Source organism: Passer domesticus, chromosome 6 (genome assembly GCF_036417665.1).
Source record: "Passer domesticus isolate bPasDom1 chromosome 6, bPasDom1.hap1, whole genome shotgun sequence".
Lineage (NCBI taxonomy): Eukaryota > Metazoa > Chordata > Aves > Passeriformes > Passeridae > Passer > Passer domesticus.
In genome coordinates this window covers 50,738,818-50,754,819 of record NC_087479.1, presented here as the reverse complement: position 1 = coordinate 50,754,819, position 16,002 = coordinate 50,738,818, and the positions used below count along the sequence as shown (strand labels likewise).

General features: G+C 42.1%; 1 protein-coding gene across 6 annotated transcripts in view; it reads right to left on the bottom strand.

The window, feature by feature from the left end:
• Positions 1 to 16,002, bottom strand: part of TUB (TUB bipartite transcription factor) — a 134,198-nt gene that overhangs the window by 107,564 nt on the left and 10,632 nt on the right. The gene's annotated exons all lie outside the window — the stretch shown is intronic.

Below are 16,002 nucleotides of genomic sequence, written 5' to 3'. Positions count from 1 at the left end.
GGTCACTTGACCCTGCTTTAGGAATACCCTAAATCAAGAGCTTTAAGGTCTACCAGGGCAGAAACCCATTTGTTTGCTGTGGTGAGCTGGTCCTACATCTTTTCTCCCTACAACATGCATCCTCATTCCATCAAATACCTGTTAACACCAGCTGTATTCCAGAAGTTTTTGTCCCTGATTTGCTGCCCTGAACATCAACAGCTATGCCTCAGCTCCTCCTGCTTCTCTCTACTAGCAAATGCCCAAATGCATGTGTTTTGTAACCAAGGGAAAAGCACTGGGATAACTTTAATGTTGAGTTTGTAAAATTCTTATTGCTATCAAGGTAGAGCAGGTGTTTTGCCAGCTTAGGTTTACTGAAGTTGTCTAGCAAATTAAAAAAGGTCATTTCTATGGCTGTGTCTGTAATGATTCACACAAATGAAGTAGCACACATGAATTTCTTTGTGAAGAAAATGAGTTAAATTTCCCCAGTGACAAACAGTAACCACAAATCCACCTATAAACACAAGCACCACCCTGTCCCTAACGGAACGCAGCAGAGCGTTGCTCTGCCCCTGAACACATTTATGTGTTTATTTAAGCCTGCAGAGCTGAGAGGGGAGCTCAAGCATCTGAATGCTCCCACCTGTGTGGGCAGTTAGTCATTTGAGCTGAACTTGAGAGGCACAAAGCAGGGGTGGCTGGTCAGGACCAGCTCACAGCTGTGGCCATGCCAACAGCTCTTCTGGGACACTGGGTACCCCCACTTTGCCTTTATGGAAACACTGCATTTTATTACATCTCTTTGCCAGAACTCACATTTTTCAGTGGTTCCCCATCAGAGAAGAACCTCCCCAGTCTTCCCCCATCTGCTCAGAGTTCTCTCAGCCAGGCCCAGGCAGGATTTTAGACACGTGAGACTCAGAGCTTTGCTCTCAGGTGACTGAGAACTGAGCCTAAATTTTACATCGAGATTCATTGGATGGCATCAAGACAGCAGCAAATTACTTCTGTGAGAACACACATACATACCTACATCCTTCCATTAAAAAAGCCTAATTTTTTTGTGTATTCTTCAAAATAACTCCCAGCTCTCTCTGCTAACGTAACGAGATCTGTCCAATATTTTAATTTCAAAAATAGTGAAATTTTAAAAAACAAATCCCCCTTCCCCCTCTCAAGATAAAAATAATCCAGTCTCTATAAACTAAATCAATAATAGCATTAAAGGGTGGCAAAGACAGTTTGGGAATTAGATTTGTTTTAATGCCAAGAGAGTAGGCTCTTAAACTAATAACATAGGAGGTATTCAATTTCTTTCCAGCTATACCTGAATGCACCCAATTGCAGCACTAATATATCACAAATTTGATCAATGTCATGGTATTTTTCCAGTAATTTACTCAAATCTTTGGTGTATTTGAGGTACAGGTAGTGTTTGAAAACAGCAAATAGACACCAAATAAAAATTAATGTTGAAATATAAAAGCAAAAGCAGACAACTTTTCAAGACTGGGTAGCCTTCCAAAAATTAGCCTTTTGCCTTTAGCCAGCAAGGAAAATGCCCTCACATGCTGAAGAAGACCAGATTTTTTGACCTACAATCCTATTGGTGTCACAGCTTTAATTCCTTATTATTCCTGAGAGAGGCACATGAGCTAAATCCTGGCAGAGATTCTGCAGCAACACAACACATCACTGTCCACCTGTGGGAAGTGACCTATCCTGTAACAGCTGCAGTGAGCACCAAAGAGCAGATTTATTTTATTGGGTTCAGTTTTCTGCCCTCCTGTAGCAAAGAGAAGAAGGGAAAGACCCACAGGCTGTGATTCAGAAGTTCATTAATTTGCTGGCCTCTGATCCAAGGGCTGTGCCATGACCCTGACAAAAGACGTAAATGCAGATATTTTTCTGGTGTTCTCACAGAGGCAGAAGGACGTGCAAATATGTAGACTATGCTCACATGACTTTGCAATTCCTATTTTTTGTTCCTCTCTCCCCAGAGAGGAACTGTGACAGAAAAGGTTTCTGTCACAGAAACCTTTGTGTGTGGCTGTTCTTAAAGCATGGAGGGCAACAGAACCCGACCCCACAGCTGAGATTTCTTGTCCCTACAAAAGTTACCATATCAAACAACAAAAGCATAGATAAAATGAATGCATCTATAGCTAGGCTAGGAACAGCTTGGTATAGAAGCCTTGTTATTGTTAGACATTTCCTGGTATTTTCCTGCCCACCAAGCAAGAGAAGCATTTTGAAGAACTCCAATCACAGTACAACAGAAGGGGAAATAATCATACTAATTTCCTCTTGGCTTTTAAACACAGAGAAGGAAATTCACCTTTTTATGTTTTCAGGGCTTGGTTGCCACCCCTTTCCCTGCTGTTGGAGCTCTGCTGTGGTGGATTAAGTGAGATGTTCCCCATGTATCAGCCTCCAGAAGAGTTACCAAATATTCTTACCTTTTTGAGCTGCTTCTCTTCCACCTCTCCTACTCCTTCTGTGCACTGTATTCATCTATTCTGCTTTCTACTTAAATATTCAGTACCTTACCTAGCAATTAATATGGGACAGCCCAAAATCTCCTCAGGATGCATCCCTCTACTCCAGAGAAACAGGAATAACATGCCATAAATTCCATTTACCCCTGTGAAGGGAGCAGAATTTGGTCCTCCTCCACAATCAGTCCTTTAAGAGAAACACCTGACATAAACCAGCAGCCCTCCTGCCTATCCAGTCAGGTTGTGATGTACTCCCTAATTATTTTGGAAAAGCAATTTGTGCATTGTTTACTCATGCTGTGTCAGGCAAACACTCCTGTTGATTAAATATCACTAATAACTCAAACCAAAAGCAGGTCAAAGAAGTGCCTGGGTATTTTCAGCCACAATGTGAGCTCAAGATGATGGAACAACTCCTGTTTATGGCCTTCATGCACTCAACCTATTTTTATGGAAGAGAAAGGAAAGCAAAGCCAGGCTCCATGTAATCATAAACTCGTTTTGTCTATATATGGCACATGTAGTTAATCACAGAGGTTTAAGATGACAAGTATTTGGATGAGTGGGAAATAACCATGAATGGGAGCAGAGCCTTGCAGATTTCACCCTGCTGGACTCTGAGCAGTGCTTTTGGAGCTTTCTCTCCAAATACAGGGCTGTCAAATTCCATTGGAATTGCCCTGAACAACAATGTGAGTGAGCATCCTTCTGGTCTGAAGCCAGACTGCACACCAAGGGGGCAGAGAGGGAAAAGTTGTCTCTGGGACAAGGGCAATCTCCAGCTCATGACCACTTCTTGCTGACACTGGAATAGTCAGGTGGAAGGCAAGGAACACATAGAAGCATGTAAAAAACCCAGAAGGATCTAGAAAGGAGATGGATTATCCAGGACTACAGAATCCCTCTCTGTCCATGCTCTTTGTGTTTCTTCCCCAACACTGACAGGTTGAATGGCTCTTTCTTTATGTCTGGAAAATAAGCAGCTTCTGTTGTCCACAGAGAGATTTCCAGGTAAGAGACTTACAACTTTCAGTTATTATTTCAGTGGGAATTTATGAGCTACAGGGAACAATGCTGGTTTGCTTGAAGTGTGGATATCTGCAAGAGAACTGCTAGCCGGGAGTAATTCACATTTAATTGGCCTGTAAATCATTTCACTGTCTCATCACAAGTGCTAGGTTAGAGCATGACTTCGTGTTTACTTAAAGAGCTCCTTTCATCTCAGAGGGATTACATCAGCACATGCTGGCATGCTGCTACCTCTGGGGTGTTATTCTGTTTCCATAAAAGCCATGGAAACACTAACAGTGCGGAGAGTGAAACGCTCAGCATCCTCTCTGCAGCACAAGCAAACGTGGACACATGGAGAAAAAAAATTAAAAGGCAAATATATGTCTTGAAATTAAAAATGTAAAAAAAAAAAAAAAAAAAAAAAAAAAAAAAAAAAAGAGAAAAAAAAAGTGACACTTCTCTTTTAAGCCTTCAAGTATTTTTTCAGTTCAGGGCATTTCCTGGATCCATGATCCATATGACAAAACTTTCACATCCACAGCTTTCTCTGGCAGGCAGCTCCCCGTCTGCTGCCTGCTGTGTGAAAACCCACTTCCTTTTCCTTGTTTTGATCATGTCTTCCACTAGCTTGGTTTGCTCTGACTCCTAGTTCTTGTACTATAAAACAGTTTGAAGCTTAAGGACGCACTGAACTGGGAGGAGAGGAAAAGCTCATCATATGTAGGGCTCTCCCTCTCTCTTTTCCCCCCCTTCCCCAAATAAGAGAGGCAAACAGACCTTGGCAAACCCCACAAATCCTTTGAGAGCAAGTATTTATGCAGAAATATTATGCTTTCTGAAAATACCAAGGGAAAACAATGAGGGGGAAATCCCCTTTCAATTACTTGAGTTGAGGATTACAAAAAATGCTGCTTTTTACAGCCTTAGACACAAAGGTAGGTGGTTTTTTTTTAATATTCACAATAACTGCCTGGAATCCCAAATAGAACAAGTAGCCCCTTACACACCCTTCCAGATGCCAGGATCTGGACTCACTGCCGTTGACAAGAGTGACAATTTTTGACCCCACAGCATCCCCTCCTTCCTTCCTTTCCCTCCTCCTCCCTCCCCACCAGAACTGTGGGTTTCAATGGGCTTTACAGATAGGTAGGCACCAAGCTGCCTGAGTGCTTGCCTCAACCACCTCTTGACTCTGCCATGAAACCAAACTTTACTAGGAAAAGTGGCAAATGCTCCAGTTAAAAATTCTCTGGCAGCACAGTCTGCCTATAATGACAAGTGCTGTTTACTTCAGTTAGAACAATAAGTGAGTTTTTCTGCAGCTGAAGCACTGCGGGAGAGTTTGAAGGCATAAGGAGATTCAAAATATGGATATTAAATATTTGATATATTTCAATATGGCATCTCATTTTCTCCCCTATTAATAGAAATGCTAACATCTTAATTTTGAAGGAAATGCAGATTACATGCCATGTAATTACATTAGTTTCTAAAACAGTCTTGCATTAGATATGTGCAGAAAACACAAATTAACGTTGTCCTAAGTTGTAGACTGGATTTTAGAATATTTCCTTCTCCCACTTTATGTACAGCAAATTTTCTGCATCCCACCTTGGAACTTGACTTAGACTACAATATCCAATAAGTTATGCTTCTTCACCTACATTTCCTTTACAATAATTCACAGTGACACTAACCCAGAAAATCACAATTCTCATTATGTCTCTAGAAAACAACACTGAGAAATAGAAAATAAATAAAGCTGTCAAGCAATGAAGTGAAACTGGGAAAATCAATTCCAGAATGTAAATAATAATGGCTGCTATGATTGCAATGACAAACATTATCCTAATCCTTGGTACAGCATGCAGAATTCCAGAGTATTTGTTAAAGTGGGCCAAAATAGCTCCCTCACCCATTTAATGGCAGCAAAAAAAATTAGCTTGAGTTCATTTGCCTGCATGCTGAGCATCAGACAGCATGTTGATAACATACCTGCCCTGCCACGCTTGCAGATTTTCTGCATGAGCCACAGTGATATTTTAAATATCTTTGTGCTTGGCCTCTTCAGCTGCCCTTCATGGGAAGTCTGGAAATGCTGTGTGAGCTTCATGGGTCACAGAAACCCATTGAGATGTTTACAGATACAAAAATGTCTTTAAAAGGCAAATGGCTGTAAAGCTGCTGAATAAATCTTGTTTATAGTTAAAATTAAATGCTGCCATAAATTATTCTCATTTCTTATGGAGATTTTTTTTTAAGAAAAAGTGATACCCAGGTGGTTCTGTCATTTTTGCTCTGAAGTCTAAAGCAAATCAGCACAAAATGCTTCCTCATGCCCAGAGGAATAAACAATCTTCTTCCACAGACTTCAGCTCTGTGGAATGAGCCAAACCATTTCTTTTGTCACTTTCTGTTTTGACAAATCCAGTATTTGTTGATGTATAGTGCATACACTGTTCCACAAAGTGAAATATTTTTTATTGTTGAACATAGGAGATTCTGACAGACAGACCCCTGTGTTACCCTTCCAGGTCTTTGCTGAAATCTGGCACTGAGCACAGGTACTCCAGCCAGGGGAGTATTTATCATGGGAGTGCAACAGGGGAAGAAATTTCTAAAATAGCAAGGGGAGCCTGAACCTTCTGAATTCAACAAAGGAACCAAACTTTTAAAACTTGCAAGCTGGTGTTGCTTGGGTTTGTCTGAAAATGCCAGGCCCCTGTGGGTGCAGGTCCTGAGCTGCTCCTGCACTTTACTCACACATTCTCAGCCACAATTAGATTTTACCATTCTCCCTCATCTCTTCCAATATTAATTACATCACTCCTCTGCACCTATTTCATTACATAAAATTAACATTGCACTGTAGAGAAAAGGAGACCCCCTTTGTTTTCCTTTCAGATCCCATGAATCCTCTTGTAGTACATCAGGGAACTACAGCTGGGATGGGGTCCTGTGCCACAACAGGTTACATTTTCCTGATAAAGAAATCAGTCATTTGAGTTCATTTGAGAACATTTGAGAAGGTCTGTTATAGCATCTTTTCCTAGAGAAAAAATGAATTTGGTGTCTCTGAAAAGCAGAATAAAAATCTTTATCAGCACCTCAGGCATAGCACATTCCTAGGAATGCCCTCCAAAATTTCTGTAGGTGTGACCAGAAAAGGATGATAATTTTTCCCCTCCAAATGTGATAAACATACTACATTGAAACAGCATAAATTAAAATATCTAATATATTTCAAGGCTTTAAGTCCGGTGCTAATAGTACATTCATATAAAGGTTTTACACACATCCAAAATCTCCATTTTAAGTTTTCTTTTATATGCCTTGGATATATTTGGTTTAAAAATGAGATGGAAACTATGTGATGGAATCAACTGGGAAAAAGTCATTACTGCACAATTATAAAGGGGGGGGGTTTTATTTGGTTTTTTGGGTTTTTTAAATTGGTTTTTTTTGCGAAGAACTCGTTCTAATGAAGAATTGAGAACCCTAAATTTAAAAAGCCAAAACGTGCTGTTTCAAGCATTAGTGATTCATTTTGACTTGCTTCCTATATTCCATAGAAATCCAAACAACATGTTTTGACAGCATTCTGTCAAGATTATTAGCAGTAATTAATCAATTCCCACAAAACATTTCAATTTCAGCAGGAAACTCAAACTGCCAAGGTTGTTGATGGCTCTGGTAGAAGCACAGCAGCAAAACCTGTTCTGCCTCAGAGGCCTCAGGTAACAATTTCTACAGGTTTATATGGAATACACCTCATCTGTCTACATCAAAATATTTGTTACAGGGGTTAGTTGCGGTCACATTTTATTTGCCACATTCCTGGAAGCATTCAAGGCCAGGTTAGACAGGGCTCTGAGCAACCTGATCTAGTTCAAGATGTCTCTGCTCATTGCAGGAGGCTTGAACAAGATGAGCTGGACTTTAAAGGTCCCTTTCAACCCAAACTGTTCTATGATTTTATTATTCTATTCCCAAATACTATCTTTTTCACCATTTTTATGATTCTGTTTTCAGGCTCATACTACAGTGTCTGTCTGGCCACACAAATTTTCAACAAAAATGCAGAAGACAGACCCCTAGCATAAATTTGGAGAGATCACTTCATATTTACTGGGACAAAGCATCATGGAAATTTAGAAATTTCACTCAGTAGGCAATGCAGGTTCTTAAAAAAAGATATTTTCTTTATTTCCACTGATGCTTACAAGTGGCAGAAGTAAAGAGCTGAGGCCCTGGAGATGGAGCAGCCCCAGGGAGGAAGCTGTGTTTAAACCTCTACAAGAGGATGCTGGATGTGTTTTTTTTGGCTCTTGCTCACCCATTTTCTTGTATTTAGCTCCTTACCCTGCTGGGTTCACCTGCATTCTCTGCCCCAGCACCTCTGTTTTATACCATCACCATTCCATGAATTCCCTCATACAGACCCTCTGCAGTTCCCACAGCTGCACCCTCACAGGTAGAGCTCAAATCTAGAAAAAGAAACCATCAGAACAGCCACAGACTCAAGAGAGGGAAGTGATATTTTTCTGTCACACAAATTCCTGAAATTATTATTCATCAGTTCAGCACACTGGTACATAGTGTAAAGCCAGAACTGCCAAAGGTCAGTATAAACACACCCACATTCACTGTGAGTTTTCCAGGTTCAGCACTCCTGGCTGATGCTATTTCACAGCTGCCCAGCTGTGCACTCGAAAGCACCTGCAATGAAACTCTCATGTCAGAGCTAATTTCATGTGATTCTGAAAGAGCAACTTTGCCACCACTGTGCTAGAAGCAGCTAGGCTATTTGTAACCTTTTTTGAATATGTGTGTATCAAAGAACAAGGAAATCTCTTTGTGTCCTGTGTCATCTTCCCTTATACCAGGGCGGCCCCAGGACTGGGACTGGAATGTCCCATCAGTACTGTACAGGGACAGGGCACTGCCTTCACATACACTGAAAAGCCAGAAACTGCATTTTCTCTGTCTTCCTTTTAAAAACTCTGCTGGCAATCCTAGAAAAGCCTGGGTTAGAAGGGATCTTCAAATCATCTAGGTCCAAATCCCTGGCATGGGCAGACAAGTTTACTCAAAGTCCTATTCAACCTGTCCTTGAACAATTCCAGGGATGGGGCAGCCTAAACTTCTCTGGGCAGCCTGTGCCAGAGCTTCAGCACCCTCACAGCTAAGAATTTCTTCCTGATATCTAATCTAAGTCTCTCCTCTTTCAGTTTAAAACCATTCCCTCTTCTCCTATCACTACCAGCCCATGTCAAAAGTCACTCTCCCTCTTTTTTATAATCCTCAAAGAGTATGACAGCACAGTCATGAGTCAGGCCCAGCTGCTGGCAAACCATCTCCTTTGTCTGTGCTGGACCTTATAAAAGGCTGCTCTGCCCAGCACAGAAATTTTAACAGATGGGAAAGGGTTTGACATTTTATATCACTGAGTGAAATGCCAGACATCTGCAGGGCACAAGAGGGCACCCAGTGTTCCCACTCCACCTTCTGCATCCTCCCGAGGGGATCTGGAGTCCCTGCCCAGGAATCAGATCCAGCCCCTCCTCCCTGGCTTGGAGGAGGCAGCAGCTCTCCACTGCAGGAAATCATCTCTCAGCCCTTGTTGATGCCATGTTCCCCCTCACACTGTCAGACTGCATCCTTACAGAGCACACCTGGAAACATTAAGGTTTAGGAGAGCCCTGAGTGTTGATGAGGCCACCCTTGGAGAGCTCACACTGTTAACATTCTGGTTTTTAACTCATGGTTTTCCAGCTGAAGGCAGTTGCCAAGACAACAAGTCTGATTCAGCAGCAGTGAATTGTCAGGGCAACAATGTCTGGCCATACCTGGGAGGCTAAACAGCACAACCAGCCAGCTGACATGGAAGGCCATACCCCAAAAAAATTGCCAGTTAAAGGGGTAAAGTCTTTCAGTGGAAAATGTGGAAAGACAAAGTGACTTTGCACTTCCCACCTCAAAAAGCTGAGTACATTTACTCCACACAGAGAAAGAAAATGATTTTTAATAATTTGGCAAAGGAAATGATCCTGCCTCAACACGATAGGAATCCATAAAACATGACTATGTGCAGCCCTTCCATGGTGTGTACACAGCATCCTCTGTTTACACTGTCACCATCTTTTGGGGGATATCACTGATGCAACGTGGGAGGAAGTTCACTGTGTTGCTCATGTAGAATTTGCTCTCCATTTCCTGATGGAGCAAGGCACTTGTGTTTCTTTCCAATTTTAAACATTTCTTCCACTGTGTTTTCTTTTAGAATATTTGCACTTTAAGAAAACACATGGCTAAAATGTATTGAAGGATGAGTGGGGAGAGGAAGGAAAAAGCACTGTAGTATGTAGTCATGCTTTATTTAAACTAATTTATAGGCCCTTGAAAATATTTGAACTTTTTCCCCTCCAAATTTAGCCAGTCTTACAAGATATTAATTATTCATTTCCCCAATGTATTTCAAGCAGTGCAATCATAATTAAATAAAATACCCATTTACTTTGTTTGACCATCTCTCTGCATTTTAAAGTGTATTTTAACTGTTTTAAGGATGTAAATGATTTGGGTTGGAGCTGGGGTGAAGGATTTGGGTTTATTTTTCTCTCTCACAAACTCTGACAAATTTTGCTAAATTCCAGCATGACCCCTCTTAAAAGTGCTCTAAAGAAAAGTTATTTTGTACTTTCATATAGCTATATCCTGCTCCAATGGAGATTTTGGATTGAAATTTTCTTATTTGTTGAGGGACTGCACAAACTCACTGAAGCTTCTGGTGTTAAAGCCTCTGTGTTTTTAATGTGAGCAAGAGGCTGCTTTGTAGAAACATTTTCCTATGGAATTAGGAAATGCTGTCACATTCTACTTTAGCTTCACTTGCCACAATTTTTCTTATTGCTCATCATTATATGGCTGTAAGGGTCCAGCTTAAGTCACTTTTAATTGCCCCAAAGTCCATGACAAGTTGACCAGAAGGGCTATCAGAACTCAGCCATTCCCTTACAAGGAGTTGAGGGGTCCTTAATGAATAATTTTCCTGTCCATTTTGTTGTCCAGTGGGGTACAAGAACCAACTGAACATAGCAAGATAACTCACCAACCAACCTCCACAGGCCACCAAGCACAGCATCAGCCATGTCACTTGTCCTGCATGTCACAGACCAGAGGGACTGTTATGCTTTCAATTCTCATGAGGACTTGTAGCTATTTTCATATTTCTCCTTTCCAGCCTGTGTGTGCAAGTATCAGGCTCACCTTGTCTTTATCAGAGGATCAGCAATGACACATGAAGAGCTGCATGCAGGATTTTCAGGAGACCGAGGGATTTCAGTGCTTCTCTAAAGAGATTGGGAATTTTTCAGCCTTCAGCCAAAGTGTTACCAATTTCCTACACCTTTAAAATGCTAGATCTCTTGTTAACTTAGGTTTTGGAGGTTTGTTTTTTTTAATCCTATATGTGCTTTTTATATAAAGAATTATGAAGATTGATCAACTAAGCTCACTCGCAATATGCCACAGTTAGAATTTGAAAAATATACATGGATTTGTTTAGCAGACTGATGCTCTGCCTAAATCACAGGTCAGTCATAACAGGACAGGAAATTTACCATAAAAAATAGGACCAATACTTGCAAACTTGTTAACTCAACCATGGTTTAAAAAAGTCAACTCAAGTGACCTGGATTTAAAGTCAACTCACCTGAAAAATCAAGCATCTGAAAAATAAGCAACATATCTCCCAGATGAAGCAATTACCTAATTAGTGACAGTAAAGCAATGAGCACCTCATCAGTTTGCTGTTAAACACCAAAGAAAGCATTATTGTGTATATCTGGCAAACAGCTCCAGGTGACTTGACAGACATAATTATGATAAAAGATGACTGCTAATAACAGAAGCCATTTCACATTCCACACAGGAGAGGCTAGGAGCTGAAAAAAAAATTTCAGAAGCATCTCAATGATTTTGTGATGATAAAAGTAGCATTTTTGTTAATGCCACCAAACCTTGAATACAATGCCATGCTCCTTCTGTCTGCTTCCAGTTTTCTGCCTTTTGCATTTGCAAAACCAAAAGGGTTTACAAGATGAATGTGAGTTATCCTCCACCTCTTCACAATGACTTAGTAACAAACAACTTTAATGCAGCCAGTGCTGAACTGGAGTTCAAGGGCCATTTCTTGGAAATCTGAAATATACTGAAACCTCAACAAAGAAAATGGTACTCTATTAAATCTGCACATTGCGGAGGGCTAATAAAAAACCTCTGTTGGGTCATAAATACCAGAGTGGCAATAAACACATGAAAAATTGTTGTTATAGCTATTTTATCTGTCCAGCTCTGTAGTGCATGGTGTAGGAAAGGAATGGCAATTTATCAACATCAGTCAGACAAATCTGATGCAGTTTAATACACCTGTTACTGTATGTAATTGCTTATCCAAATCCCACCTGCAATCCACTGGACACAAACCCCAAGCTCTGTAACAATATTTAAAAAAACATGTTTAAAAAAATCGAGGTTTGTGCTGGGGTCATTATGCCACGTTAAGATGTAGCATCATTCAACTGCACTGTTGCTGCCCTGTGCTTAAAAAAAAGAAAAAAGGCAAATCTCCATGACCACTAAGGCTCACAGGCATAGCTCAAACTGAAGAACGCAACTCAGTGTCCACCATCCCTCTCTTTGCCTTGCAGTTTAAGTGGTGGAGATTTGCCTTGTTTTAATAGGAAAACCTACAGCTGGTTGGAAAGGACTGGATAGGGTTACTAAAAATGTTGTCTGTTCTAGCAAGGGGGATGAGCAGGCTCAGAATAAGTTAAATTACGTGCACTTCTGCACCATTCTCACTTTTCAATGTGATAGTCTCATTACAGGTGACAGATTCTATTATTGGGAAAAAATGCACTGAGTGAGGAAAAAAAAAAGTTTCTGGATCTGGCAGGTTTCAGGAAGAAATCCCAGCCCCATGTTAGCAGCCTCCTTATTCTTCTTTGGAAAGGCTTGACCTGCAGGGAGGGAGGGAAGCCTGCTCTGTCATTTATCACCATGATTTCCAGCTATCTTGTTTTTTTAGAGAAAAACAATGCATCTGGAGACCTCTGAAAAGCAGGAGCAGTGCACCACCGCGCTTCGGCGTGACTGCATGAGTATGACACAGTTGGACAAAAAAGCCTTTTCATTCCCCCTCCTACAAGAGCCCCAGGGGATTCAGCTTCCTCTCAGTACCTCCTGCAATCTACATAAAGCTATTTTTTGCCACAGGGGCTCAGTGCTGAGTGACTGAGCACTCTGGAGTAACACTTCTTGGTAACACTTATTCTTGGGAAGCAAACAGCCACTCAGGGGCTTGCTCATAAAAACCAAAAATGGGGGGAATGTGCAGGAAAGCTGCCCAAGACTGGACTCCTCATAGCTTCACAGCAGCTGGAGGGTGAAGGATAGTCATTTCTGTAGAAATGTTTCCTAAATCTCTGGGCAGTTCTGCCTCAAAGAGTGCTGAGCAGCCCCAGCAATGGCTGTGACATGTCCCAGGAGCTGCCTGCCCTCTAATCCACCAACACTATTGTCAGGACCCCAAAATTTGGGATGTCAGGATCTGAAAATTCAGAGTTCAAGAGCCCAAATTTGGGATTTGTGGGGGTTTGGACTCCAAAATTGGGGGCTGAGGGACTGGCATACCAAACTGGTTGGCTCTGGGGGTGGCAGAAAATTGGAGGGATCAGAACCCCAAAATCTGGGGTCAGGACCCCAAATTTTAGGGGGTTTGGGAGGTCCAGGGCCCTACAAAACCACCCAGTTTTGGACCCTAAATCAGGCATTCAAGACACTGAATTTGAGGATATGGGGGGCTGTGGACACCAAATTGAAGGAGCAGGAATTTGGGGGGACTGGAGGGGTCAGAACTCCAAAATCTGGGGGGGTCAGAACCCAAATTCAGGGTTACAGAGCTCAAATTTGTGAATTTGGGGCATCCTGGGCCTGAAATTTGAGGATTTCAGAATGCAAACTCCTGGGAAGAGACCTCACTTTGAGATGAAAATATTGATTTGATGAGTGTCTTGAGCCAGGAAATAGGAGAAAGGTGTGTTTATTCCATTAATTAGAGCTTTGGGATTGATTTAATTAAAGATGGGAAGGAATTATGTCTTGAAACACTGAGCAAGGCAGGTGAATATGATATATTTTATGCAGGTAAAGGGAAAAAAAGGAATGCAAGTGCAGGATTTGAGGCAGGGGAGCTACATGAGCTTAGCACAGCTGAACTCATGAGTAGGAATTGGATGCATGTTTAGGAGGAAGATTCCCCATTCCATCTACCCCTTTGGTAACAGGTATTTTGAGAGGGGGGAAGAGGAAAGGCAGGTCATCCACACCTCTGCCCACATAATTTCCTACATGGGGAATCACAGAAGAAATAGAATGGGTTGGGTTGGGAGGGACTTTAAAGATGATCTCGTTCTGACCCCCCTGCCATGGGCAGGAACTCTTTCCTCTAGACCAGGCTGCTGAGTCCCATCCAATCTGACCTTGAGCACTGCCAGGGATGGGGCATCCACAGCTTCTTTGGGCAACCTCTGCCAGTGCCTCACACCCTCACAGTAAAAATGTTTTTCCAAATAGCCAATCTAAAACAACTCTTTCATTCCAAAGCCATCCCCAGTGTCCTGCCACTACATGGCCTTGTGAGAAGTCCCTCTCCATCTTTGTTACAGACTCCCTTCAGGCACTGGAAGGCTACAGTGAGGTCACCCAAAGCCTTCTCTTTTCTATACAGAACAATCCAAATATTCTCAGCCTTTTCTGATAGAAGAGGTGCTCCATCCCTCTGGTCATCTTGGTGGCCTCCTCTGGACTCACTCCAACAGGTCCCTGTTGTCCCTATGCTGGGACCCCAGAGATGGATGCAGCTCTGCAGGTGGGGTGTCACCAGAGCAGGGCAGAGGGCCAGAACCCCCTCCCTCACTCTGCTGCCCACAGGGCTCTGGATGCAGCCCAGGATCTGGGGAATTTCTGGGGTGCAAGTGCACATTTACCCATTGCTGGGTCACGTCCAGCCTCACACCCATCGTTATCCCCATGTCCTTCTTGGCAGGTCTCCTCTCCATCTGCTCAGCTGGGCTTTCCTGTGCTGCAGGGGTGCCTGGCTGCTCACCTACCTCTGCACACGCGAGGCTCCCAGCTCTGCAAAGCCGTGCTCCCACTGCACAACCACCAGACCGTAATACCATTTCAGAATGTGATTAAATACCTCAAAATAGCAGCTCCTATTTCTCTGGCCAATGCTCAGATAATGCACTACCGAGACAGCACAGACTTAATAGAGCAGGCAGTTGCATCCTTCATGAAACAGCTAAGGGAAGTGAAAAGCTGTGAAGATCCTCCCTCATTTTCTCTAGCCTTGTTCACTGCTAAGGTGAATCAAAAGTAATACCCATTTGGGTTTTTTTATTATGGTCTATCACCAGGGATGTAACTGCAGTAAAACTGGAAAGAAAGGACAACACAGTAAATTAGCAGAAAAAAAAGAATACAAAGGAGAGGAATTGAAAGAGATGGAAGTAAACAAACTGTCTTTCTAAACTTCCCATATTGTTAAAGAGGTATTTCCTGCACCAACACCTTTCCAAACCAAGGGACAAGAATACCGATTTGGTTAAAAAAAGCCTCATCTAGTGGCCCTAAAAGTCTCCTAGAGTATGCAGAGGCGGTCTGAAAAGCAGCGAAGAGGTGAAGTTCCCAGTCACAGAACAAACAAGATGGCAGAGCAAGGAGCACGCTGGCAGCTCTCAGGGAGTGTCATGGAGTGAATTTCACACCCAGCTCTAGAGAGTTTCCCTCTTCCAACATCTAATAAGGAACATCCCTTGTATACATGGGTGAGCAAAAGATGGAGGGTGGCTGGGTGATGTCAGCAATCCATTTCTCTAAGACATGTTGGGTAACACTTCTTGTTTCCTCAGCCATGTTCTGTGTCTTCCATTAAAGATTATTTTTCTTTTTACATCCATAGACTGGAGTACTCATAAGCCCATCTGGGGCCAGGGCAGAGAGCACGACACTGTAGTTAAATGTCAGCCCACAAGGTTGTAACCAGAACAAAGCTGAACTCAAATTTAAACAATCAGTACCTCTACAGTGAGACCTTTCCCTGGTACCTGTGCTCTTTTTCTTTCATTTAGCAAAGCCTCATGCACAGCATCCAGGCAAAGGTGAATTTTAAGTCAGACTAACAAACATTTAAGAAGAGTGTCCCCATATCACAGACATCAGGATGTGAGCATATATTTGAATTGCTCATTGCACAAGGATGGGGTTTTCAGCTGTCTCCCCTCAAAGAAAAAAAAAAAAAGAAGTTATAAATCTGCTGTACTTTATGCACTGAAAAACTTGACAGGGCCTAAGTTATAATGGTGCATAAGTTATAACTTATAGACCTCTGGTAACTTATGCATGAAAAAAGTTGACAGTACTTGTGGACACAATTCAAGTA